The sequence below is a fragment of the Papio anubis genome, chromosome 12, assembly GCF_008728515.1.
Source record: "Papio anubis isolate 15944 chromosome 12, Panubis1.0, whole genome shotgun sequence".
NCBI classification, from domain to species: Eukaryota; Metazoa; Chordata; class Mammalia; order Primates; family Cercopithecidae; genus Papio; species Papio anubis.
Window position 1 is genome coordinate 18393909 of NC_044987.1, and position 26856 is coordinate 18420764.

The 26856-nt window shown below is 42.4% G+C and overlaps 1 long non-coding RNA gene across 1 annotated transcript in view; it reads left to right on the top strand.

Moving 5' to 3' along the window:
* The first annotated feature begins 11571 nt into the window (after nucleotides 1-11571).
* LOC103877933 overlaps nucleotides 11572-26856 on the top strand; it is a 47417-nt gene continuing 32132 nt past the window's right edge. The window contains exon 1 of the long non-coding RNA XR_004177340.1: nucleotides 11572-14386. This is a non-coding gene — a long non-coding RNA (uncharacterized LOC103877933). The remainder of the gene's footprint in view (nucleotides 14387-26856) is intronic.

Here is a 26856-nt window from a genome sequence, read left to right on the forward strand (position 1 = left end):
ATTGTAGAGGCGTGTGCCACCCAGCCCGGTGGAACCCACAGCATCTGCCTAAATAAAGGCGGGGTTTCCTATATGCATAAGATAGTCTCCTCCTGACCTTGATCCGCCCGCCTCAGCCTCCCCAAAGTCTTTTAGGATTACAGGAATTATAAGCCACGGGCCCAGCCAGCTATATCCTACTTCCTTCCAGATGCTGGGAAAGTGTTGGATCGATATAAATTATGAATATGCCCAGTACTTCTTGTAGTTTTATCAGTGAACATGTCCATGGGGCACATTTTCTTAGTACATAAACATTTAGGATTATTAGGTTATCTTAATGAATTGACCCGCTTTCCATTATGAAATATACTTAAAGGAAAATAGCCCTGGTAATATTTTTTGCACTGAAATTTACTTTGTCTAATATAATACAATCACTCCAGCTTTCGTTCTTTTTCACAGCTTTATAGAGACATGTTATACAGCATAAATTCACACACTTCAAGTGTACAATTCAATATTTAATATATTTACAGAGTTGTGTAGCCATCGCCATTATCTAATATTAGGACATTTTCATTATCCCCCAAAGACACCTAGTACTCATCTAGCAGCCACCCATATTCACTTCTCTTCCCACCCTCAGCCTTAGGCAACCATTTCCAATTTATATAATTTGCCTATTTGGGACATTTCATATACATAGAATCATACAATATATGGTCTTTGTATTTGGGGTTTTAAACATTGTTTTTTAATTAAAATTTTTATTTTGGGCCGGGCGCGGTGGCTCAAGCCTGTAATCCCAGCACTTTGGGAGGCCGAGACGGGCGGATCACAAGGTCAGGAGATCGAGACCATCCTGGCTAACCCGGTGAAACCCCGTCTCTACTAAAAAATACAAAAAACTAGCCGGGCGAGGTGGCGGGCGCCTGTAGTCCCAGCTACTCTGGAGGCTGAGGCAGGAGAATGGCGTGAACCCGGGAGGCGGAGCTTGCAGTGAGCTGAGATCCGGCCACTGCACTCCAGCCTGGGCGACAGAGCGAGACTCCGTCTCAAAAAAAAAAAAAAAAAAAAAAAAAAAAAATTTTTATTTTGATATAATTGTAGATTCACATGTATTTGTAAGAAATAGTACAGACAGATCACAGGTACCCTTTAACCAGTTTCCCCCAGTGATAATATCTTGCAAAACATTAGTACACTATCACAATCAGACTGTGTACATTGATATAATCAACATACAGAAATTTTCATCACCAAAAGGATACTTTGTGTTGCCCTTTTGTGGCCATGTCCAACTCTATCCCCACCTCACCTTAACCTTTGGCAACCACAAATCTCTTCTCCATTTCAATAATTCTATCATTTCAATAATATTATATGAATGAAATTATGCAATGTGTAACCTTTTATGATTAGAATTTTTTTTCACTCACCGTAATTCTTTGGAGATACATGCAGGTTGTTGCATGTAGGAATAGTCTTGTTTTTTTAAAATTCCAGAGTAATATTCTATGATACAGATGTACCACCGTTTAACTATGTAACCATTGAGGGACATCTTGGTTCATTCTGATTTGGGGCTATTATGAATAAGGTTGCTATACACATTCATGTATAGGTTTTTGTGTGAGCATAACTCTTAATTTCTCTGCGATAAATATTCAGAAGGTCCAGTTGCTGGGTTGTGTGGTAATTGTCAGTTAGTTTTTCAAAAAACTGCTAAAGAGCTTTCCTGAGTGTCGGTGCCTTTTTACATACACACCGATAATGTACAAGTGATCTGGTATTTCTACATTCTCATCAGCATTTGATGTTGTATTAGTCCATTTGCATTAATGTAAAGGAATACCAAAGATTGAGTAATTTATGAAGAAAAGAGGTTTAATTGGTTGTCTGTTCTGCAGAGTGTACAGGAAGTGTGATGTCAGCATCTGCATCTGCTGAGGGCCTCAGGAAGCTTACAGTCATGTAAGGGAAAGGGCAGGAAGTCCAGGCTTTTAAACAACCAGATCTCTCATGAGCTAATAGAGTGAGAACTCACTTATGCTCAAGGAGATGGTATTAAATCATTCATATGGGGTCCACCCCCATGATCCAATCACATCCCACCAGATTCTACCTCCAACATTGGGAATCACATTTCAACATGAGATCTGGAGGGTCGGACATTCAAATCATATGGAATTTTGTCATTATTTTTAAAATTTAATCCATTTTGATGGATATGTAGTGATTATTTCACTGTAGTTTTAATTTGCATTTCCCCAAAGATTAATGATGTTGATTATCTTTTCACGTGTTTAATTTCTATCTGTATATCACCATTGGTGAAATGTCTCTCTAGGTCTTTTGCCCATTTGCTAATTGAATTTTTTTTTTTTCACTATTGAGCTTTTAGAGTTCTTTATATATTCTAAATGTAGTCCTTTATTGCGTATGTGGTTTGCAAATATTTTCTCTCACTTTGTAGCTTGTCTTAACTTTTTCACAAGATCTTTTACAGAGCAAAAGTTTTTGATTTTCATGAAATTCAGTTTGTCATTTTTTTTTCTTTTTTACTCTTGCTCTGATATCAGGTCTAAGAACTCTTTTCCTAGCTCTAGGTTTTCTCGTATTTTTTTCTAAATGTCTTATGGTTTTGCATTTTACAGTTAATTCTCTGATCCATTTAGGTTGCTTTTTGTATAGGTGTGAGATTTAGGTTGAGTTTCTTTTCTTTTGTCTATGGATGTCCAATTGCTCCAACACAATTTGTTGAAAAGGCAAATTTTCTTCCATTGAATTGCTTTTGCACCTTTGTCATAAATCAATTTGGCATATTTGTGTGGGTTTGTTTCTGGATTCTCTATTCTGTTCCATTTATCTTTGTGTCTATCTCTCTTCCATTACGACACAGTCTTGATTATTGTAGCTATGTAAGTCTTAAAATCAAGTAGGCTTATTCCTTCCACTTTATTTTTTTTTTTCAAAATTATTTCAGCTATTCTAGTTTCTTAACATTTCCACATAAATTTTACAATAATCTTATCAATATCTACAAAAATATGGCTAGGATTTTGATAGGAATTTATACCATTAAAACTGTATATTAATTTGGGGAGAATTAACATCTTTACTCATCTTTGTCGAGTCTTCCAATCCATGAACACTGATGTCTCCTCATGTATTTAGATCTTATTGAGTTCTTTCATCAACATTGTGTAGCTTTTGGCATACAAGCACCATACATGTATTGTTAGGTTTACATCTAAGAATTTTTTTTCATGAGTGATTGTAAATGATATTTTAATTATTTGATTTCTATGTGTTCATTTCTAGAATATAGAAATATTCTTGATTTGTGTATGTTTATCTTGTGTCCTACTACCTTGCTGAACTTATTAGTTCTAGAAGTTTTTTGTAAATTCCTTGAGATTTCTACGTAGGCAATCATGTCATCTACAAATATGGGCAGTTTTCTTTCTTTCTTTTCCAACTGTGTGCATTTTATTTCCTTTTCTTGCCTTATTACACTGGCTAGAACATCTAGCACTTTGTTAAATAAGAGTAGTGAGAGTAGATAGTCTTCCCTTGTATAGGGAGAAAACATTCAGTAGCATATCATTTAGTATAGTGGCAGCTGGTTAGCTGTAGGGTTTTTTGTATTCTTTATCTAGTTGAAGAAGTTCTCTATTCCTATTTCTCAGAGTTTTTATTATGAAAGGACATTGAATTTTGTCAAATGCTTTTTCTGCATTGATTAACATGATCATATGACTTCTTCTTTAGCCTGTTAATATGGTAGATTACACTGATTAATTTCTGATTATAGAACCAATCTTGCATTTCCACTTGATCATGGTGCATAATTATTTTAATATGTGGTTGAATTTTATCTGCTAATATTTTTAAAGGAATTTTGTGTTTATATTCTTAGGAAATGTTGGTCTATAATTTTCTTTTTTGTACCATCTTGATCTGCTTTGGTATCAGAGTAATTGCATAAAATGTATTAAAAAGTGTTGTCTCCTTTTCTGTTTTCTGAATGAGATTGTGTAAATTAATGTTAATTCTATTTGACAAAATTCTCCAGTGAAACCATTTAGGCCTGAAGATTTTTTAGAAAACTTTTTATTACAAGTTCAATTTTATTAATAATTATGGGGCTATTCAAAAGATCTATTTTGTATTAGATGAGTGTGGTACTCTGTAATTTCCTAGAAATTGGTTCACTTTGTATAAGTTATAACATGTATGTGTGGAGAGTTGTTTACAGCATTTCCTTATTATATTTTTAATGTTTTCAGAGTTTGCAGTGGAATCCTCTGTTTCATTCCTATTGTAGGTGATTTGAGTCTTTTATACTTTGTTAGTCTTGGTAGAAATTTGTTGCTTATATTGATCTTTCCAAATAAACCAGCTACTCATTTTGTTATTCTGCTTTTAATTTCCTTTATTTCTCCTCTTATCTTTACTATTTTTTCCCTCTGTTTTCTTTAAGTTTAATTTGTGCTTCCTTTTTTAGGTTCTTGAGGTGGAAACTTAGATTATTAATTTGAGACTTTTCTTCTTTTCTAATGTATGTATTTAGTGCTGTAAGTTTCCCTACCAACAGTGCTTTAGCTATGTCTCACAAATTTTATCTTATATTTTTATTTTTACCCAGTTTAACAGACTTTTTAAAGATCTCACTTGAGACTTCCTCTTTGACTCACAGATTATTTAGAAATGTCTTATTTGTTTCCAAATGTGTAGTGCTTTTTATATTTCTGGTGTACACACACATATACCACACACACCCAGATTACCTATATCTATATCTATATGTATGTCTATATCTATTAATCATCTATCTACATAAAATATCAGATAAAGTATACTTCAGAGCAAAGTATATGTATGTGTGTCTGTGTATGTACATGTGTATATTTATATTTTTGATATATACCAGTTTAAATATTTGTCTGTTTCTGTTATTGATTTTTAATTTGATTTCATTGTGGTCAGAGATCACAGTTTGTGCAACATGAATTATTTTAAATTTGTTGAGGTTTTTTTTTGTGACCCAGGACATGGTCTATTTTCATATATGTTCTATGGACACATGGAAAGAATATATATTCTGCTGTTGTTGGGTGGAGTGTCCTATAAATACCAATTAGATCCTGTTGTTTGATGTTGTTGTTCAGTTTTCCTATATTCTTGCTGGTTTTCTAGCTATTGTTCTACCGATTGCTGAGAGTGGAATGTTGAAGTCCTCAAATACAATGAAATATAATGGTGTTTTTTCCCATTTCTCCTTCTAGCACTACTAATTTGGCTTCATGTTTTTTTTGTTGTTGTTTGTTTGCTCTTTTGTTTGGGTCATACCCTTTCAGGATTGCTATATGTCTTCTCAGTAAACTAATTCTGCTATCACTACATAATGCCTCTTTATGTCTCTGATAATATTCTTTGCTCTGAAATATACTTTATTTAATATTAGTATAGCTCCTTTCTTAGCCAAGTGTGGTGGGACACATCTATAGTCTCAGCTACTTGAGAAGCTAAGGCAGGAGGATCCTTGAACCCAAGAGTATGAGGCTGCAGGCGGTACACCCAGGTGGCACAATTACAGCCTGAGTAACAGAGTAAAACCCCGTCTCTAAAAAATAACCAAAAACAAAATATAGCTGCTTCTGCTTTCAATGGATTGTTTGTTTATATATCATTTTTCATTCCTTTACTTTCAATTGCCATATAATTATATTTAAAATGAGTTTCTTGAAGATAGCATATAGTTAGGTCCTGTTTTTTAATCCATTTTTTTTGTGTGCTTATATACCATTTATATTTAATGTGATTATTAATATGTCAAGGTTTAAGTGTGCTACTTTATTTTTATTTTCTGTTTGGTCTCTTTGTTTTTTCTTGCCCTGTTTTCCTTTTCCTGCTTTCATTTGGATGACTTGAATTTTTTTTGAGAATTCTACTTTTATTTATTAATAGTGTTTTTAGTGTATCTGTTTGCGTAGCTTTTCAAGTGATTGTTCTAGGTATTATATCATCTATACATAACATAGTGCCTACTGATATTGAAATGAGAAAGGTTCCCTTGTCCTCCTCACAAGGCGTGAGACAGGGGGTGTGGCTCACTTCTTCAGGGCCCTGCTGCTCAAACCTCTAGGGGAGCATATAGATGGGCAGACTGTGGGGCTCCGACCCTACAGCAGTGTCTGGGGGTGGATGTTTACAGCTCCGGAAGACCCAGAGGGCATGTGCTACTGTATGCTCTTTTAGTTTTGCCATCTGTAGGTGGCTTGTGTTAATCAGCTCAATTAGACCCTCTACTTTGTCGCAAGGACACAGGGTTTTCTGTATCCCGGGTTCTTGCCTTGGTGCACTTGAAGAATCGGATCACACTTGGGCTTGGAGAATGAGTGCAAGGTTTTATTGAGTAGAGGCAGCTCTCAGCAGATGGGGGAAGCCAGAAGGGGATGGAGTGGGAAGGTTTTCCCCTGCAGTTGGGCCACTCAGTGGCCTGGGCTCTCCCTACGACTGCCCCTTGATATCCTCTTAACGTTCAGCCGTTTGCGTCTTCTTCCACTGATGTGTTCCTCTTGATGTCCAATCACCTGTGTGTTCCTCCACTGATGTGCACCTCTTCACATCCAGCCACCTGTGTGTCTGCCTGCTAGGGTGTTTGGGGTTTTTATAGGCACAGGATGGGGGTGTGGCAGGCCAGGCTGGTCTTGGGAAATGCACCATTTGGACAGGACAACAAAAATGCCTGTTCTCACCTAGGTCCGTGGGCACAGGCCTGGGGATGGAGCCCTAGCCAGGGTCCATGCCCTTCCCTTCCCCAATTCCGTATCATTTAAAGGAGCCATGCCCTTCCCTTTCCAGCACTTGTGTATCATTTCCCCCCTCTGAAGAGGTACATCTAGCTACTGTTAGAATATGGGTTAGCTGCTTCCTGCTGACAGAGGATGTTGTTTCGGGGAAAATGGCAGTCAGATTCCTCTCAGAAATCTATCTAAGGGTTCCCAGCAAGAGGGAGCCATCGTCTGAGGCTCTGGTTGCCTGGCCTTTTGGAGTTTGATGGCTTCTAGGTGTGCGAGGAAAAAAACAAGTTTTATAAGGTTAAGTATGCATGGGTTAAACGTGTGTACTATACAAGAAATAATTTAGTGCCAAAGGTTACCGAGATAATAAGTGAAATATAGTAACAACCACATTGTACCCTGAGCTGTTTCACCCTGGTGAAAGGAATTAAACCTTTTATGGGAGCAGATAAACGTTAGAAGAGAGATGACTCTTCTTGCCATATCCTTAGAAGTTAACAGTTGTACCCTGGGAATTCTGGGGTTTGTGGGCTTGCTCAGTGACCATTAAAGCTTTTGCCTCTTTCCTGTATTTCCTTTCTCTTTCCTGGGCCTCTTGTCTCTGTTATAAAACACCGAGGTGGCCACTTTCAGGAGGTCCTTCAATGTACTATCTGGTCCCAGGGCCTGTTTCTTCAACTTCCTCCTGATGTCAGGAGCTGCCTGAGTAATAAGTTTATCCTCTAGGATTCATTGTCCCTCAACTGAAACAGGAGATGGAAAGGTGTGCTTTACCAAGGCCTCTCTTAGCCTTTCTAGGAAAGCAGAGGGATTTTCATCCAATCCCTGGTCGATCATGTACAACGTAGTATAATTCAGAGGCTTGGTCTTAGTCCTATGTAAGTCCTCCATTATGCACACCTGAGTGTCTCCTTTTCCAGGCTTCCATCTCATCACTGGGATCCCACTTAGGGTCATTTACTGGTACTGCTTCTGTTCCAGTTGGATAATATTTGCCCCTTTCCCTGACGCTATATGTGATGCAAAGCTCATCCCCAAATCTCTCTGCTGCTTACAGAGCAGCCTGTTTCTCACTGTCCATCAGGGTCTGATTCAAAACTAACATAACATCTCTCCAGGACATTTCAAATATTTGAGTGAAATTCTGGAAAGCCTCTACATATCAGGGTCATCGGAAAACTTGCCAAGATCCCTCTTAATTTGCTTTAAGTTCTGTAGGGAGAAGGGGACCTGGACCTTACTGGTCCCAAATTCACTGGTCATCTGTTGGAGGGGCAAGAGTGAGACTGGGGCTTGTTTAGGGTGAGGATTTCTAGGATGGAGCAAGTGAGAGGCTGAAGCTGGATAGGGAGGTCAGGGAGGACCTGGAGGAGCAGGGCTGGAGGGAGTTGGCTCCTCTGCTGGGGGTGCCTTTGGGACTTGCATCTTTAATTCCCTGGGCTTACCCTTTGCAGCCTTCCCTGAGATGGCAAACAGGAGGGCTGAATCCATCCTACATTGTCGGCAAAGGTCTGGATTGCCTTGCAAGGTATAGAAAGCCTGCACATATGGGGCCTCAGACCATCTATCCTCACATCTACAGACAAGTTCCAACTGCCAGATGGTATCAAAATGAATGGTTCCTTCCTGTAAATCAGAAAGCCCTTCATGTAAATCATGATTTGGCCAAACCTTTGTGCAGAGGACTATGAGGTGCTTTTCCTCCAGATTCGGAGGGTCAAAGTAGTCCTAGATACACTCCAGAACAATGATTCTAGATACACTGCAGAACAATGATTCTAGATACACTCCAGAACAATGATTCTAGATACACTCCAGAGGAGTATAGCTGAGAATGGTGAAGAGAACTGGTTGCCCATTCTGAAAGACAGGGAATAGAGGCATCCCTCATCTCCTTCCTTCTTTCAGCAAAAATTCAGGCTGTGATGGAGAGAGAAAGTGAGCATCCTCCCTTCACTCTCCACCTCTTGTGCCTGAGTCCTGGAGACCTTGCCAGGTGCCAGACCTGGGTACCAATGTGGTATGTACCTATGAAGCAGGGAAATCCTGGAGAATAGGAGTTTAATCGCCCTCAGGTCCCCTGGGCCTGTTTATGCCATGAAGCATGCTCCTTCCGTTGGAGGGGAGGGGAGTCAGTCGTCAGGAATTGGTCCTGCCCACTTACATTGTGCTTGTTGCCTGGCTTTGGATCCCGCAGACCTGATTTTTCTTTCTAGGGCCTCAGCCTGAAGCTTATAATCGAGTTTGGGGCTGAAAAGATATTTTAGAGGCTGTTTGTGTCTGTTTAGAGTGTCTCAAATGTGCCCTGCTGAATTTGCAGTTCTCAGCCAGCAGGGATTGTTCCTCTGTTAACTTCTCTATCAGAGACAGAACTGGGAGGGGGAACCCTCTCACTTAGAAAAGGAAAAAAAAAAAAAAAAAAAAAAGATAAAAACAGTTAAAGGGGCAAAAAAGCTCCTGGACTAGCCCCGAATTGAAACGGGAAAAGTTCCCTTTTTCCCCTCACAGGGTGTGCGATGGGGGTGTGGCTCACTTCTTCAGTGCCCCGCTGCTCAAACCTCTAGCGGAGGATGCGGATGGGCAGGCTGTGGGGCTCTGACCTCACCGCAGTGTCTAGGGGTGAATGTTGACAGCCGAAGCCCTAGTGGGTGTGTGTTATAGGGTGCTCTTTTAGCTTTGTGGTCTGTAGGCAGCTTGTGTTAGTCAGCTCATTTAGACTCCTGCCTTATTGAAAGGACAGAGGGCTTTTTGTATCCCAGGATTATTGCCTTGGTGTACCGGAAGAACTGGATCACACATGGGCTTGGAGAATGACTGCAAGGTTTTATTGAGTGGAAGTAGCTCTCAGCAGATGGAGGAAGCCAGAAGGGAGATGGCTTTCCCCTGGAGTCAGGCTGCTCGGCAGCCCGGGCTCTCCTCCTACTGCCCCAGACAAACTCCGCCTCGTTCTGCAGGTTGGAGGCCTGCTGGATCCCAGTGCCTGTCGGTGTGTTCTGTCCAGCTGCCTGTGTGTTCCCGCGCTGATTTGCTCCTCTCAACGTCCAGCCAGCTGTGTGTCTGCCTGCTAGGGTCTTGGAGTTTTTATAGGCACAGGATGGGGGCGTGGCAGGCCAGGGTGGAGATGCACCATTTGGGCAGGAAAACAAAAATGCCTGTCCTCACCAAGGTCCATGGGCACAGGCCAGGAGGTGGAGCCCTAGCCAGGGACCACGCCTTCCTCTACCCAGCACTTCCCTTCTCGGTTCCGTATCATTTAAGAGGATCATGCCCTTCCCCTCCCAGCACTTTCCTTCCCCTGTTCTGTATCATTATGCTACCAGTTTCAGTGAAGTATAGAAAACTTAACTCTCTTTACACTTCATCTTTCCCTATTTGTAAAATAATTACCTCATATAGTTCTCCTACATTTATTCAGAACATCAAGCAATATAATAATTTTTGCTTCAACTGTTAAACGTAATTTAGAACAGAAGAGAAGGAAAGCCCATTGAATTAATCTATGTTTTTGCTTACTGTGTTCCTTTTTTATTTCCTGATATTCCAAGGTTCCTTCATTTTATCATTTCTTTTCTGTTTAGAGGGCTTTCTTTAGTTGCTGTTTTAGGTCTGCTGGCTGGGCACGGTGACTCATGCCTGTAATCCCAGCACTTTGGGAGGCTGAGGCAGGCAGATCACCTGAGGTCAGGAGTTCAAGACCAGCCTGACCATCATGGAGAAACCCCATCACTACTAAAAATACAAAATTAGTTGGGCGTGATGGCACATGCCTGTAGTCCCAGCTACTCTGGAGGCTGAGGCAGGAGAATTACTTGAACCCGGGAGGTGGAGGTTGCAGTGCGCCGAGATGGAGCCATTGCACTCCAGCCTGGGCAGTAAGAGCGAAACTCTGTCTCAACAAACAAACAAACAAACCAACCCGAGGTTTTCTTAGTTTTATTTTTTCTTAAAATACCTTTATTTCCTTTTCAAGCCCGAAAGATGATTTTGCCAGATATAGGGTATATATTGCTGGGCAATAGGATTTGGAGGATGGTGAAAATACATTTCACCCAGCACTTGAAATATATTGTGCCATTTCCATCTGGCCTGCATGGTTTCTGATGAAAAACAAAACAAAACAAACAAACAAAAAACCTTGCTATAATTTGAATTGTTTCTCTACCATAGGTAAGGTGACATTTTCTTTGACTGCTTTCAATAATTTTCTTTTGTCTTTACTTTTCAGAAGTTTAATTATGGTGTGTCTTGGCATGAATTTCTTTCTTTTTTTTTTTTTTTTTTTGGATTTTCTCAGCTTCTTGAGTCTATAGGTTTATGTCTGCTGACAAATTTGACAAGTTTTCAGTCATTATTTCTCGGAGTGTTTTTTCACCCTTCCCACCTCTACTTCTGAGACTCTGATAATACAAATATTAGATCTGTTGTTATAGTTCCACAAGTCTCTAAGGCTCTGTTTATTTTTTTCGGTCTATTTTATTGAGTATATTTTTTGTAATTCAGTTTTATCATCTTATCAGAGAAACCTTTATTTATTTATTTATTTATTTGTTTATTTATTTATTTATTTTTGAGACAGCGTCTCACTCTGTCACCCAGGCTGGAGTGCAGTGGTGCGATCTCAGCTCACTGCAACCTCCGCCACCCAGGTTCAAGCAATTCTCCTGCTTCAGTCTCCCGAGTAGCTGGTACTACTTGGTGCATACTGCTATGCCCAGCTAATTTGTTGTATTTTAGTAGAGATGGGGTTTCACCATGTTGCCCATGCTGGTCTTGAGCTCCTGAGCTCAGGCAATCCGCCCGCCTTGGCCTCCCAAAGTGCTAGGATTACAGGCATGAGTCACTGCTCCAGGCTATTTTATTTTTTATTGGTTACTTTAGGATTTCTGATACCCTTACGTCACCATAGGTTACTTTTAAAGGCCATTACACCACTTAAAATACAGTATAAGAACCTAACAACAGTATACTTCCACTTTGTCCTTCTACTTTTTGTACCATTATTGTCACACATTTTACCTATGTTATAAATCCTATACTTGATCACTATTATTTTTGTTTAGTCAATTACTGCATAAAGATATTTAAACAATAAGAAAATACTCACATATCTACCTACATAGTTATTATTTCTGATGGTTTTCATTTCTTTGTGCAGATCCACATTTCCTTCTGATATCAGTTTCCTTCCACCTAAAGCCTGTCCTTGCATATTTCTTGTAGTGTGGATCTGCTACTCACAAATTATTTTAGCTTCTTTATGTCTAATAAGTCTTTATAGTGCCTTTGCTTTTGAAAGATATTTTTTCTAGGTACAGAATCTGGGTTCAACATTTTTTCTTTCAGTACTTTAATGATGTTGCTCCAGTCTTCTCACTTGCCTTGTTTCTAGAGAGAAATCTACTGTCATCCTTATCTTTGCTCCTTTGTACATAAAATAACTTTTTTTTTCCTGACTGCTATTGATTTTTCTCTTTGTCACTGATTGTGAGCAGTTTGATTTTGATGTGACCTGCTGTCATTTAAAAAAATGTTTCTTACACTTGGGGTTCATTGAGCTTCTTGGATCTGTCAATGTATAGTTTTCATCAAATTTGGAAAATTGTCCGTTGTTCAGATATGTTTTTCTGTTTCTTTTCCCAGAGACACCAATTACACATATATTAGGGTATTGGAAGTTGTCTCACAGCTTACTGATGCTCTGTACATTAAAACAGTTACCTTTTCTTTCTGTGTTTCATTTTGGTTTGTTTTTATTGCTATGGCTTCAAGTTCTCTAATCTTCTCTTTTGCAATGTCTAATCTGCCATCAATCGTATTTTGTGTATGTTTCAATGTACTTACTGAAATTTTTAAATCTACTACTTCAGTTTAAATCTTTTATTTTGGAACTTCTACATCTCTGTTTAGTTTTTCAACATATAAAAAACAGTGATAATAACTGGCTTAATATTGTATGCTAATTCTGATATCCGTGTTAGTTCTGAGTTGACTGTAGTGGATTGCTTTTGCTCCTCCTTATGGGTTGTGTTTTCCTGATCTTTTGCATTCAGAGTTTTATTGGATTCCAGGTTAAGAATTTTTCCTGTTGACTATTGGATATTTTTGTATCCATTCCTAGTTACTTCATCTTGGCTAGAAGAGGAGGTCCCACTTTATCCTTTGAGATGCCACCAGCAGTTGGGCCTTCAGGAGGGGCAGAGCTGGGCATTAGGCATCTTCTCAGGTTACAGTAGGGGAGTGTGTTGGGCTGGTCCTCTGAGGATGCTCAGGGTTTATTCTGCAGTGCTGCAAGATGGCTTGCTCCCTCCCAGAATTCTCTTTCTCTGTCACACTCCATTGTCAGGACCATGTTTTCTATGGCATAATGGCATCTTGTTTGGGGGATAAGGAAAGCAAAGAAACTTGAACTGATCTGCTCTATTTGCCTTAATTAATGACAGAGGCAAGAACCATTATTTTCTTCTTTACCAAATGTATTTTGCTCTCTTCTTTCTTCATTCTTTTGTTCTTTTATAATGTTTATGCACTGATAATTGCATAATAAATAAGATAGGTAAATTTTTATAATCTCCTGCAGCTTATTTTGTAGTGAAGTCTGAATAGATGTCCACGTTCTAATCCCCAGAACCTATTAATTTGCTATCTCACATGGCCAAAGGGACTTTGTAGATGCAATTGAGTATCCTGAGATGGTGACATTATTCTCGATTGTCCAGGTGGGCCCAGTGTAATCACAAGGGTACTTATAAGAGGGAGGCCAGAAGCAGAGGTAGAGGTGATGCAACAATGGAAGCAAGGGGCAGAGTTGGTTGGGGGGGGTGGCGGTTTAAAGATGCTGTACTGTTGGCTTGACGATAGAGGATGGGACCATGAGCCAAGGAATGTAGGCAGCATCTAGAAGGTGGAAAAGGCAAGGAAACAAATATTCCCTAGCACTCCCGGAAGGATTATAGGCCTTGATTTTGGCACAACAAAATTGGTTTCAGACTTCTGATCTTCAAGACCCCAATGTAATACATTTATGTTGTTTTAAACCACTAAGTTTATGGTAATTTGTTATAGCAACAATAGAAAACCAATATGGAGTCAAATATTAAACAAATAAATAAGTAATAAATTACAGGTAGTGCTTATTGCTGCAGAGAAAATCAATAGAGTATGAATGATGCAGTCATTGAGAATAATGGGTGTATCTGACAGTGCTGAGGGACCCAGTTTGGATTGAGTGGTCAGGAAAGGACTTTCTGCAGAGGTGACTAATCTGTGTCCTGAAGGATGAAAGAAGCCAGGTATGTTAAGCTCCCTTCTCTTTCTTTTCTGGTCCAGTTCAAACTCCCTACTTTCATTCTTGCCAAAAACACTAGAATAAGAGATAATACAATTACAGTTTGCTTTTAACCTAGAGATTAACAGAAAAAAAGTGAATTTAATTTTCAGGGGGAAGTGTTCCAGTTCAGAAAGACTTTCTGGCTGAAGCTGATCGAACAAACGCCCTGATATTCTTTGTACACCAGCATCACTCACCCTTGAACTTGGAAGACAGCTCACAGGGCAGTCAGTACAGCCTTGCAGCTTGCAGAGAAGAAGGAATCTTGGTAAGAAAATTAACTTGTCCACAGTTGCTCAGCTAGTTATCAGCAGAACAGGGCCTGGAGCTTAGAGCTGGTATCCCAGTTCTGTGCTTTCCTCTTTGCAAAACCAATATTAGTTTCAAATTGTTGGGTTGGGCTCCTGAAACCAATCATCTGACCAAGTCCTCCAAATGGCTTTGGGCATAAACAGCTTCATGGAGAAGGGAGAGAGGCAGGCCTGAGCTCAGAACTTTTGTAGAACCCAGGAGAAGGAGCTCAGGGCTGATAGCAAGGCTATCTGACAAGTGAGATGTTTGGTGAGTGCCTGAGCACCAATGCCACAATCCCACAGAAGGGGTAGAGCTGCTCCTACTGGCTCCAGGCCAGAGAGGCTGATGATGACAGCAAGGGTCCAGCCAAGATGGCCCATCACTGCCTTCCTGTAGCCACCTCCTGTCCTATGACTACAGATCAGTCAGTGAGTGGAAATGACCATCGAGAAGGAGAACTGGGTCAGGACTTCCAGTGCCTCTCCTGCCACCACCAGTGTCAACATGGAATGAGTGCCCTGAGCTGTTCTAAGAATGCAAACCCACTTCCATGAAGGTGACAGATATCCATTGAACTTTGTTCTGTACACAAGTATGCTAGGTCTAGCAGGTGGGAAAGGGAATGGGGTGGCAAAGGGATGAAAAGGAGGGTGGGATGTGGTAAGTACCAGGGCTTATGAGTTTTCTGCTGCCCTTTAGACCATAGGGGCTGTGTGGATTCTCAGAGAATGCTGGTTAGGGAAATTCACTAATTTAGTCACTGGATGCTTATCAATTGGCTTTGGTACCTGGGACTATGCTACACACATTCATAAACCTTAGCTTACTTAATATCTGTAACATTTCCTGCCAGATTTGTCCTTCTTGTCTATATCCTACACATGAGGCAACTGCAGTCTGGTGTGACTTGCTCAAGATAGTGAGATGCAGGTCTAGGTCCTCTGTAATCATTGCTACTCGCACAGAATAAGTGAGCGAATGAGTGAAGGAATGAATGGGAGACAGATATCCATGACAGCTAGCTTAGTGTCCAAATGAGCAGTGAGGGCTGAGGAAGGAAAGATGCCCATGGACGGGGTTGTCAGGAGAACGTTGGCAGGGAAGAGAGCGATCGGCCCCTGCTCGTGCCAGGCTGATAATTTACTTGGCGAGAGAAGACATCCATGAAAAATGATGGAATAATTTATACCAATAAATACGTCAGGAAATGTGAATAGAACCACACACAAATTCTAGTAGGGGAAGAGAGAAAGATCCAACTTTAGGAGGTAATGATAGCCAGGGTTTCAGGAGGAGATCCTTAGGGAAGGGAGGATGTCTGTCGGGAGGAGAATGTGTGACATGTTTCCTGAAGGGGCAGGCAGGGGAGCACATTCTGTGAGGGAATGTTGTGTATAAAGCCAGGCCCTGGCATGGGGTGGGGATGTCGGGGCACAGCGCTGGGCATTGCACATCTGAACGGAGGGGTTGGAGGAGGAGGTGGCAGCTGGAGGGGGCACCATCAGGCAAAAGGGACTAAAGCTTGCAGGGATTTGAGAGAGAACTGAATTGGTTGAAGCTGCCCAGAGAGCTTGTCCCTTTCCTGAAGCTCAGAGCTAGTGCCAACCCAGATTAGGCTGCCTAGACCCCAAGTGAATAAGATCCCTGTCTTGCAAGGAATCATATTTCTGAAGCACCATATTTTTTCCTGAGCATCTTTTATGGCTCCCAGCTCCCAGAAGCTGTGGTCCTCAGTTCTTAACTCGGCATTTCTGTTCCCTAGGCTCAGGTCACAGTACACATCAAAGCTTTGCCTTCTGCTCTCACTCATTCACATTCTCTGATGCAGGTGCTCCAGCCTTTACTGGCTTCCTGGGTATGCGGAGCCTTCCTCCTGGGGAATCACTGCTTGACCCACCCTTTGCCCCCAACCCTCATCCCATGTCTATTTCCATCTGTCTTTCTGAATTCTACTCATTCTTTGAGATCTAACTCAAGGCCTGTCTCCTCTAGAAAGCCTACTCTGGCTTCCCTAGTTCAGAGTGGCCTCTACCTTCCTTGAATTCCCATAGAATTTGTTGTCCATGTAGCACCCTACTCTTGGGTTGTTCATTGTACTGCTGTGGGGAAAAGGTTACTGGGCTGGTAAGATCTGGCTTCAGAGCCCATGTGACTTTCAGTATCTTAGTAAACCTTTTTGTGCTATGATTCCTTTTTTGTAAAATAAGTGTAAATGGTGATTGTGTCATAAATCTGTTGTGAGGGTTAAGACAACCTAGTACGTGAGATATGGCTGTTCAGTACTTGGTGACCAATAAATGTTTGTAGAATAAATGTGTGCTTTTCTCCTCTCATCAGTGCCTCCCAAGTAAGGGGTTTCAGAGTATAAGGGGTCAGGCACTTCTTTGCATGCCATAGGGACCCGAAAGCCCAAACTGGGCCCAAAGGAGATGGGAGAGAGATCACTAGCTGACTTCCTTTAGTGTGCAGGCCAACAGGGCCCCACAATTTCCAGCCTACTGTCCCTGCTTTCCCTGACTCCAGCACAGGCACAGGCACAGGCACAGCACAGGTTCTAGGCTCACTGCAGAGTGCTGAAAAGCTGAAGATCACAGCCAGGGATAATTACTAAGCTCCTTGGTGCTTTTGGTCCCAAAGAATCTGTCTACTGTCTTTCTCAGAGTTTCAAATAGTTTCTCAAGGATGCCCCTACCCCCAGGGATTTGTTCCCCTCTTTTGTTGGTCACAAACAGCCCTACTTTCCTAATGAGCTGCTAAGGAACTGTCAATTATGCATGCAAATAGAGAGGCCGGAAATTATTACTAGCCCAGAAATGAACGGAAGGAGGCAGCTTCCCTTAAACCTTCTGGGCTGGCCCCTGCCCTTTCCTGAGAAAGCTGGGCCAGGGGCAGGGCAGGAAGGCTGGCCTGCCTGTCCCCACAGCTAACAGCATTCAGGCTTTCTTCTTCCCACGCAGCCCTGTCTATTCCGAAGGTTGCCCCCAAGAAACAGGTCAAAACTGGAGGGGATTGTCCATATATATACATACTTTATTGTTTCTATGATATATTTCACAATTTCTCACACACACAAAGAAAAATGAATTAGCAGCTATTGAACATATGTGGTAGGCATAATTTCTTTTTCTAAAAAATAATTCTTCTTCTTAACCTTTCTTTTACTTTATATGACTATATATTTGTGTCTCTCCAAAAATCAAGGGCAGTTGTTGCTCAATAAACCTTCACTTCATTCAACTGGGAAAAGAAAGAATATAACAGCCCACTGGGCTGGGCCAAGCAGAGCCAGGAGGTAGGCCTGGGATAGCTCATCTTCCCGTCCCACACCTCCCAGCACTTTCTCTCCTCAACCAAGCCCCCTTTCCTGCTTCCCAGGGACCACCTGTTTTTCACATTCTAAAACATGCAAAGTGTTTCAGTAAAATATTTGACCAGGACACCCTGTGAAGTAAAGGTTAGGAGTGTGGGTTTTCAGTATCAGACTGCTTGGGTTTAAATACTATCTCCCCCTCCTATTTGATAAAGTAGCTCTACCTCTCCATGTGGCAGTTTCCATTTTTGTAATAGGCAGATGTAGGGGAAAGAAAGAACTTTTCTTTCTATTTCAGGTTCATGGCTGAGGCTCCTATAACAAAAGACAGATTAATACATGAAAGGCATACAAATTTGTTTAATATAAGTTTTACATGACATAGGAGCCTTCAGAAATGAAGACTAAAAGAAATAAAGAAACCTGTGTATTTTTATGCTAAGTTTGATGAAGAAGTAGATCGTTGTGGAGAAGTAGGACTGGACAAAGGTGGTGTGAGCTGAGGATAATAAATTGGAACTTAGCAAGGCTTGTGGTGTTCAAATTCTTCTGCATGTTCTTTGCATTTTAATGGTCTCTGTGTCATCAGAGTTAAGGATCTTCCTTTTCTTTGGGTGTAGAGTGGACACCTCTCACATGAGGGTTTTATGGCCTACTTCAGGGGAAGGTCAGGAAATTATTTCTAGGTTTTTATGGCCTGCTTCAAGGAAGAAAGGCAGTGGTAGGGGAAGCAGGTGTTTGACAGTGATATTCCTGCTTCTGCTGTTTTCTGAATTGCCAAGGTGCTATATTTTGAGGTAGTGTGTCTTGAGTCCCATCATAGACAATTGTAGCCCTACTTGGAGCTAATGGTACCTAGCACATAGTAAGCTCTCAATCAATGCCACAATGATTCAGTCACCTCCGATGGCAATCACAGCAACAGAACTTCACAATGAGCAAAGGCGCTCTCTTAACCCTCACAAAGACCCTGTGAGGGGAGATCTGTTGTTCCCATTTTTCCAGTGAAGAAACTGAGGCTCAAAGAAATTAGCCTGAGGCCACCAGGTAAAAGTCAAACTATCATTATTTGAGTCTAGAAATCCTGTTCTTTGCGTTAGAGGTGCTGACTACTAAACATTATTGTGTTGGCTCTGCCAAGGGATTTGGATTTTCATGGTGGCCAGAGGTCCTACGTTAATGGACAAAACTATGGATACCTAATCATAGAATCTTAAAATGTCACCTATGGGGATAGGTGAAAATGGGCAATGGCAGGTATTAAGTTGGAGAAGAGGAAATAATTTTGTTTTCTTTTATGAATAGCAGGGAGGAAAAAAGACAATTTTCCCTGCTTTTGCAGTCATGATACACAGGCATAAACTCTTTTTGTTCTAAACTGATCCACAAAGGAAGAAATCTCAATCAGGAAAAAGGAGGGCTGAGGAGGTGGGACTTCAGGCCTGCAGGGTTCTAGTAAACCATTGCTCTTGGGTCTTTGGAATTTGGAGAAGCTTTAGGTAGTCTGCAGGTCTAGGGAGGAGCCTGAGAGGCGATTCTAAGCTGGAACCAACATCTACAGAGGAAGCCTTAAGGATCTGCCAGAAAGCTGAAGGCTGAAGGATGAGTCAGTCAAAGTCTTCAGCTACAGATACCCATGGCCAAATGCAAGAGGAAATGGGCTGAAGCAATTGCAAAGGGAATCCAGTTAGGATCAGTAGCTGAGAAGCCCTGGGCTGGCACTGGCTTTAAGCAAAGCTAGATTCAGGGGCTCAAATGGTGTCAAGTCTCAGTCCTTTTCCATTCCTCAGCTCTGCCTTCCAGAACTTGTTCTCAGACTCCTCAGGATGCCTCCCAGCAGGACCACCATAAGATTTTCCCTGATGCTAGCAGTCCTGGTAATAGCAGAAGATAACTCCTAAACGTATCATCAAGGTTCGGTGAGGAGACCAAAAGCCACTTTAGGTATCTGGAAGACAAATGAATTCAATACAGGAAGTTAAACTTACACAACCATTGGAAGGGCTGGAGGAGCAAACACCAAAAAGGCAGCTGCTAACCTCCAGGAAATCTGGATGCAGGAATCTCACTGAGGCTGCCACTAGTGATCTCAGGTGCCTGTAGTGCCCGAGTGAGTGATTCACAGGAGAATGCCTGGAAGCCTGCAAATCTTCATGTAGCTGAAGAAAAAAATGGCTTATTCTTTTCTTCTATCTTTTACATCTTGAACAAGAGCATCTCCTTGGTGGACCCTTACAGGGACCAGTGTGTCAAGGGCATCTGGGAAAGATAATGTACTGGCTGTCTGCCCTGCATACCAGGAAAGAACTGACAATGGTGGGGACAGTACTGAGTATCAACAAATAGTCCCTCTCTCACCAGTTCTCTTGCAAAGGGTTGGTTGTGTTTTCTTGGCTTTGCCTGGATTAGGTGACGATCCCTGAACAAAGCTCTGGGCTAGGACTAAGCTTTCACATGTTTTAGAGGTTTACCAAGTCTCAAGACCCCTTGAAGCTGGGAACCGAGTCAATTGCATTTGAAGCACTAGAACTGAGAGCAGGGAAAGGTGTCTCCAGAAAGGAAATTTCGGGTATTGTTACTAAAAGAAGCAGGAACTAATACTCAGGAGCCAGGAAAACATTCACATTATAATTCGTGTCTTGAACAGACAATTCAAAAACTAACTTCAGGGCCAAATGGATACTGGTTCAAATACCCGTATGTTGTGGGCAAATGTCTTAAACTTCTTGGAGCTTAATTTCTTCCTGAGAGTAACGAGATGCTATCTACTTAATAGAATCAGTGTAAGACTCATGAGTAATAACTGCCTATGCTACTACCTGGTACAGAATATGTGAAAAAAAATGTTCGTCTATCTTCTTTATCTTTCCTTTCTGTTTATTTACTAATTGATTCAATAAATATTAACTAGGAACCTACCATATCTATTAGCACTATGCTAGATGCTGAGAATCAAACATGAATATGATACAGTTTCTGATCTTTACTAGACCAGAGTCTAGGGGATCACATAGTTATAACGAATACCAAAAAGTGTGTTAAGTGGAGTAATGCATTATAACATAAAGTCTCTCTATTCTGATGCAAGGAGATGTGCATTAAATGACATTTCACTAATATCTAATATCACCATTACATGCAACCAAGGCTATCTTGGGAAAAGTGGAGTTGCTGTCATTGCTCCGGCTTCCTCCTTATCCCTATCATGGCCCAGAGCTGCCTACAGGCAGCCAAGTGGATGGCTCAGTTCATTGTGATCCCTTCTTCTTTCTCCACAGCACACAGCATGGTGCTCTTTTCCACAAATAAGAAATGCAAGGCTGAGGATTCCTGAAAATCAGATAACTACCCGCAAGATAAACCAAGCTGGTTGTTCTTTTACCTCTCTGATTCTCTCCTCTGCTTGGTTCCCTCTCCCTTGGTTTGGACTATGCCTGGCTCCCAGGGATCTGGGAGGGTATGAGGTCAGGGAGGTTGCTGGGCTTAGTTCTTCCCTTGCAAGATAATTCTTAAGGCCTACGAGGAACAAATTTCAGGGTTTTAAGCAACTTGGTCAATTAGGGGTTAAGCTCCCAAGGAAAAGGTTCCTGGAGGCCCTGGCTGGCCTGTCTCTTCACTTAACAATGGCAAAGCTTCTTCTCTGCAGTAACCTTTGCTCTAATTGCACACTCGCCATCATTCAACTGGACTCACAATTCTTTGCCGTATAGGGAAATGACAAGAGACTGAAGGGCTGTGAAAGTTCAGCTCTTGGCTTCGTGGCTTTTTGCTGCAAATGCCACTCAGGCCCCTGCAGTAGCAACATGCCACCATCGCTCCAAAGTCTAAATGCCCTGATAGCAGGAGTGCTGGGGGGTCAGAACTGTGGCAATGATGGGGAAGGATGGAAGAGAGCGGCAGGGGGGACCCTCTGAGGTCGTGGTTCCAATGCTCAGCTGTCACAGAGATGGCACTGAGAAGGGCATCAGAACCCAAACAGCACCTAGGCTGTGTCCAGATGCGGTGCTGCATTCACCCAAAGGTCTGACTGTGGGCAGGTCAGAGAGGGTGAAGGACCTGAAGCAGGTCCAGATAAGAGGAAGCAAAGTGAGGAGTGGATGGAAGGTGCCGGGCTGTCTCTTGAGTCTTAGGTGAAAATACCAAGGCTGGCAGATGGCAGGGTCTCCATTAGATCATCCTGGGGAAGAGGCTGAGCTAGAAACATCACAGGGAGAATGGAACAGCCAGTCCCAACATCCACTGGAGCTCCAATGTAGGGCCTGCTCCTGCCTTTGCTCAGGCCTTCAGGACCTCCCGCTGAGGTGACTGGGCCCGCTCACAGGCTTGCAGTCTGGGCTCTCTGCTTCTGCCCTCGCTGCTGTCAGGGTAAGCTTCAAAAAATACAAGCAGAGCCATTCACCTTCCCCTAAATCTTTCAACAACTCTCAAAGGCCTAAAGGATAAGTTCAAACTCTTTGGAATGACCTTCTCGGGTCATCTCAGAATTGGCCTCAACCTAACTTTCAAGTCTCAGATTCTATAACATCCCTCTGCATGCCTTGGGCTCTGTGCAGCCCACTGAATTCTCCCTTACCTGAGCATGCCAGGCACTGTCCTTTGCTGGCATGGCCTTGTCTGTATCTGATTATCTTCTCTTTTTTGCCCATGGGCATTTAACCTACGTTTCAAGTGCCTCTGAAAAGCCATCAGTAATCTCAGGTGAGAATTTTTGGCTTCTTGCACCTCCTGATTTGACTCTAACTGGAGATAGGCCCACCTCTTTGAAGTTGTAAGTGGATTGAGGTCAATGACTATGTAAAAATCATTTGGTGCTGTCTACTGTGCCCAGCTCAGTGCCAGGCTTATAGCGAGTGCCCAGTGGATGGTGAAGAAATGAACCAGAAGCCCTTGCTCGAGGTGAGTGGTAATGAACCACAGAGGTACTTCCAGGAAAGGCAAGGTAGTAAAAAAGCTGTGAAGAGTTGCGTGTCCCTTTTCTTTAACTATCATTATTCATTTGCCAGGCTGAGCTCAGCAGCCCTGCCACAGAGGGATATAGAGTTGGAAGCCTGGAGGCCTGTTCCAAATGGGCCCAGCTATTCTTGGGAGCTTTTTGTGTAATAAAGAGAGTCCCCCGACTGGCCCACTGACCTTTCCCCAGGCCTCCTGAAGGCTGAGTTATCGCCTTGTGGTGCATAGCAGAAGAGCCGCTTCCCTCCCCAGAGAAAGAAGTAAAAGCATGCGGGAGGGAGGGTAATAATAGCTTCCACTTATGGAGCATTTACAATGTGCCAGGCACTCTGCTAAGCATTTTTTGATATATTCTCCTGTTTCATTCTTAGGACGCCTTGGTGAGTTAGGAATGATAAGAATGTGAGGCTCAGAATGCTTAGGTCACTTGCCTGAGATCACACAGTGAGGAACTGGTGGAGCTGGACTCTGGACCCTGGTCTTTCTGACTCCAGAAGTCCACATTCTCATTAACTGCATTTTACAGTCAAGGGTTGGGACAGGGCATCTGCGGCTCTCCCGCTTTTTGGGAGGACCTCTGTCACCCAGAGGTTGGTTCCAGGGCTGTGGTTGGGCAGTTGGTTTGTGAGGGCCACTCTCTCCCCTGGGGGATCTGAGGAAGAGAGAGAGTGAGAGAGAAGCGTGGGGGAGGGAGAGAGCCAGAGGGAGAGGACAGAATTTATTCCGCTGATTATGCTGCTCATTCTGTTGGGGGCAGCCTGGGTGACAGAAACATAGCATGCCAATAAAGAGTGTCTTTATGGCCCCACCGACCACAGGGGCTAGAGAATCTCTAGCTGGAGATAAAGTCAGGAGAGATGGATTAGACCCTGTCAGGATCTCGGGCAGCAGAGAAAGGAAGAGGCAGGAAGTTCAGATGGAGCCTGCGGAACTTGGGGGCTGTGGCCCATCATGGCGGCCGCTACTCATCATACGGGAGGCGGCCGCTCTTCCTGTGTGCGAATTCCTGTCTGCTAAGCCTCTGCTTGCCTCTTTCTAAGAAAACTCTAATGTGGTACGAAGCGCATTCAAATCACCACATCTAATTACAAAAAAGAGAGTAAATCACCAAACAAAATTAGTTTTCAGAGTCCTAATTATCACCAGAAAGAGTAATTAATAAGCAAAACAGGAAATGACCCAGCCAAGTCCTATAGCCTGCAAAGATGCGCTTCGCTCCTTGGTACACGTTTAAGTGAGGAGTGGGCGGGATCTGCAGCACCAAAACTTCAGAGCCCCAGAGGGCATTAAACATTACCTAGGGCTGCACACATTCTCAGAAGTTTGCATGCCTTTCAAACTTGGTTTGCAAAGTTTCTAGGTCATTCCTTCTAGGCCCCTTTCTTTCCCAGGCCTTGAGGCCAGAGTAAGGCAGCAGAATTAGAATAAATAGACAGACCGTCCTCTCCTTTTCTCTCCCCCAGTGTAACAGGCTCTGGGCCAGAAACTCTCAAACCAATTGATAATAACAAGCTCAAGTTCAATGCCATTGGCTGTCTGGTGAGACCTCCCTGGCTTTTCTTGTCTCTGCTCTTCGGTTTGTATTTCTTTCTTTATTTATTCATTTTAATAGTAGCATCATATAAATAAAACACCATTACAAAAATGTCGCAGAAAGTTCAAAACTATTCATTATCCATTTCATACAGATTAAAATTGCCATCAAGGCTGTTTGGATTTGACTTGCGTTCTTTTCCTTCTAATGAGCCGGATAGAGAAGGCAAAAGATGCTAATTCATCCTTACATCTCTATCATATCTTGGCTTTTACTATATAAAGCATCAAGGTCGCATTCTGGGGAAATGTCTTTTTACCAAAGGTGCTATAATAATAATGAAGAAGCAATTTGTTTCAGCAAACTGCCTGCAGTAATGAGGCTTAATTATAACCATGTTATTAATACCGCTGCTTAAGGTAATTCACTTCTGAGCAGGGTGCAGAACAGTAAACTATAATTTAAACAAGAATCGAGACCTAATTTAAATCATCGGATCTACTGCGGAAAAAGGCAAACAGAGCGACTATATTCTGCACGTGATTTAGAGCTTCCCTTCAGTGCCATTTCCGGGCGACCTAGGTGACTGTCAGAGGAGCAGGGAACTGGGACCTGGGTCTGGGTCCTTCCACTCTTTCAAGAGGCTTGGTATGTGATGCAATTGCTGGACCTGTATCCAGGTGCCTGCTGCCTCTTGATCTTCATCCCCATACACGTAGAGGAGGTTGAGAGGCCAGGAGGAAGGTCCTCTTCATCTCAAGGACATCCCCAATGTGCTCTTGCACACATTTAAATTCCCCCACTAATACCCAGGCCAGACAGGATGAATGCCTCACCTAAGAACACACAGTTGGCTGCCAGGTGTGAACCAACATCTTCTGCTTCCCACCCCAGTGCTTTTGCAGCAATATCAGCATCAGCTAGTGGTCTAAATGTCACTAGGCTGCTCTAACATGGCACCCAGGACATCTAACCCAACAATTCCAAGACCTCAGGTTGTTCCTCAGAATTTCCTGAGATGCCTGGTAGAAAATATAAGTCTGTGGGTCCTACCCCACCACCTAGATACTGATTTTTTTTTTTTTTAAGTTTGGCTTTGGACCTGGGGATCCATGTGTTTATCAAGAACCCTGGTTTTCCAGATGCAGCTGGTCTAAGGGCCCAAGCATATATTTCATTCATCTGCCCAGCAGCACCAGTACATTTAAAATATACACAAAAGTGTGTGTGTGTTGTGTTTTCTTGATTACCTCCTCTGAATTACATTTATTCATCCATCTATTCAACATTTGTAGGGTACCAATTATGTGCAAACCACAGTTTATGCACATCAGCTCTTGCTATTCGACTATGCTTTAATCCCTGCTGCTGTAGTTTCAATGAATTTTCCTCTTCTTAATGCAGAACTATATTCCATGTTTCTCTAAATAAAAAGAAACCGGAAATTGAGAACAGTCTTAAGTAGTGGTAGATATTATTAAAGACCATGTCTAGCTCTATGTTTTTTACCAATGCTCCATGCATGTTCAGTGTTACCAAGGTAAAGAGCTGTCCTTTCTAAGAGTCCTCATCAATACTGGCTAACTAAGGCCTAAGAATTCCTTGGGCAGTAAAGGCCAAGTTAATGAGGCAGTTATGAATACTCTATCTCTGAGAATTTACAAAGGAAGGAGAAATTTCTGGAGTGGGGGCAATGAAGACACTATTTGTAGTTTTAACTCCATGATAAATCATAGGGGCCTCTGCACCCAGTCAGTGGTCTTTGACTGATTATCTAATTCCTGCCTATCCATTCTCCATCCAACCAGTCAATCAGCCAATCTCTTCCATTGTTCTAACTCAAGCCACTGTCCTTGGAGCTAGGAGGATGCAGGGCATGGTGAGCTATGAAGTGGAGAGAGAAGCCAGTAGCCTGAAACCCAGAGCTCACCAAGAAGTCATACCTTTAAAGACTATGGTCTGCCTTCAGAGCATGGAGCTCCTCATACTTTGCACTCTCAGCTCTTTCAAGCCCCATGCACAGAGGCAGGTACAAAGCAAAGCTAAATGTGGAACTGATCACATTCAAATTGGACATCTTCTCCGAGTCAATTCTCCCCAGCAACCTTTCTCCTAAGTTCTGGATAACTTTTTTTTTTTTTTTTTTTGAGATGGAGTCTCGCTCTGCCGCCCAGGCTGGAGTGCAGTGGCCGGATCTCAGCTCACTGCAAGCTCCGCCTCCCGAGTTCACGCCATTCTCCTGCCTCAGCCTCCCAAGTAGCTGGGGCTACAGGCGCCCGCCACCTCGCCCGGCTAGTTTTTTGTATTTTTTAGTAGAGACGGGGTTTCACCGTGTTCGCCAGGATGGTCTTGATCTCCTGGCCTCGTGATCCACCCGTCTCGGCCTCCCCTGGATAACTTTTTTAAAAGGTTCACTGTTTTGTGAAACGTTAAGTGAGAAGGTAGGATTTCAAATGGGTCAAAGACAATAGAAATTCTCCTTTATTTTAAAGAAGGTAAAGGCCTTACTTTTTCCTAAGGTCAGCCTCCTCCCCAAACCAACCCACTGAGGCCTGCCTCAGTTTACCTGCAGTATCACCCACACACAGTTCTTTGTCTCTGCTTGGGAAACCTACCATCACTCCCCTCCCTCTGCCCCCTCTGTTTTTTG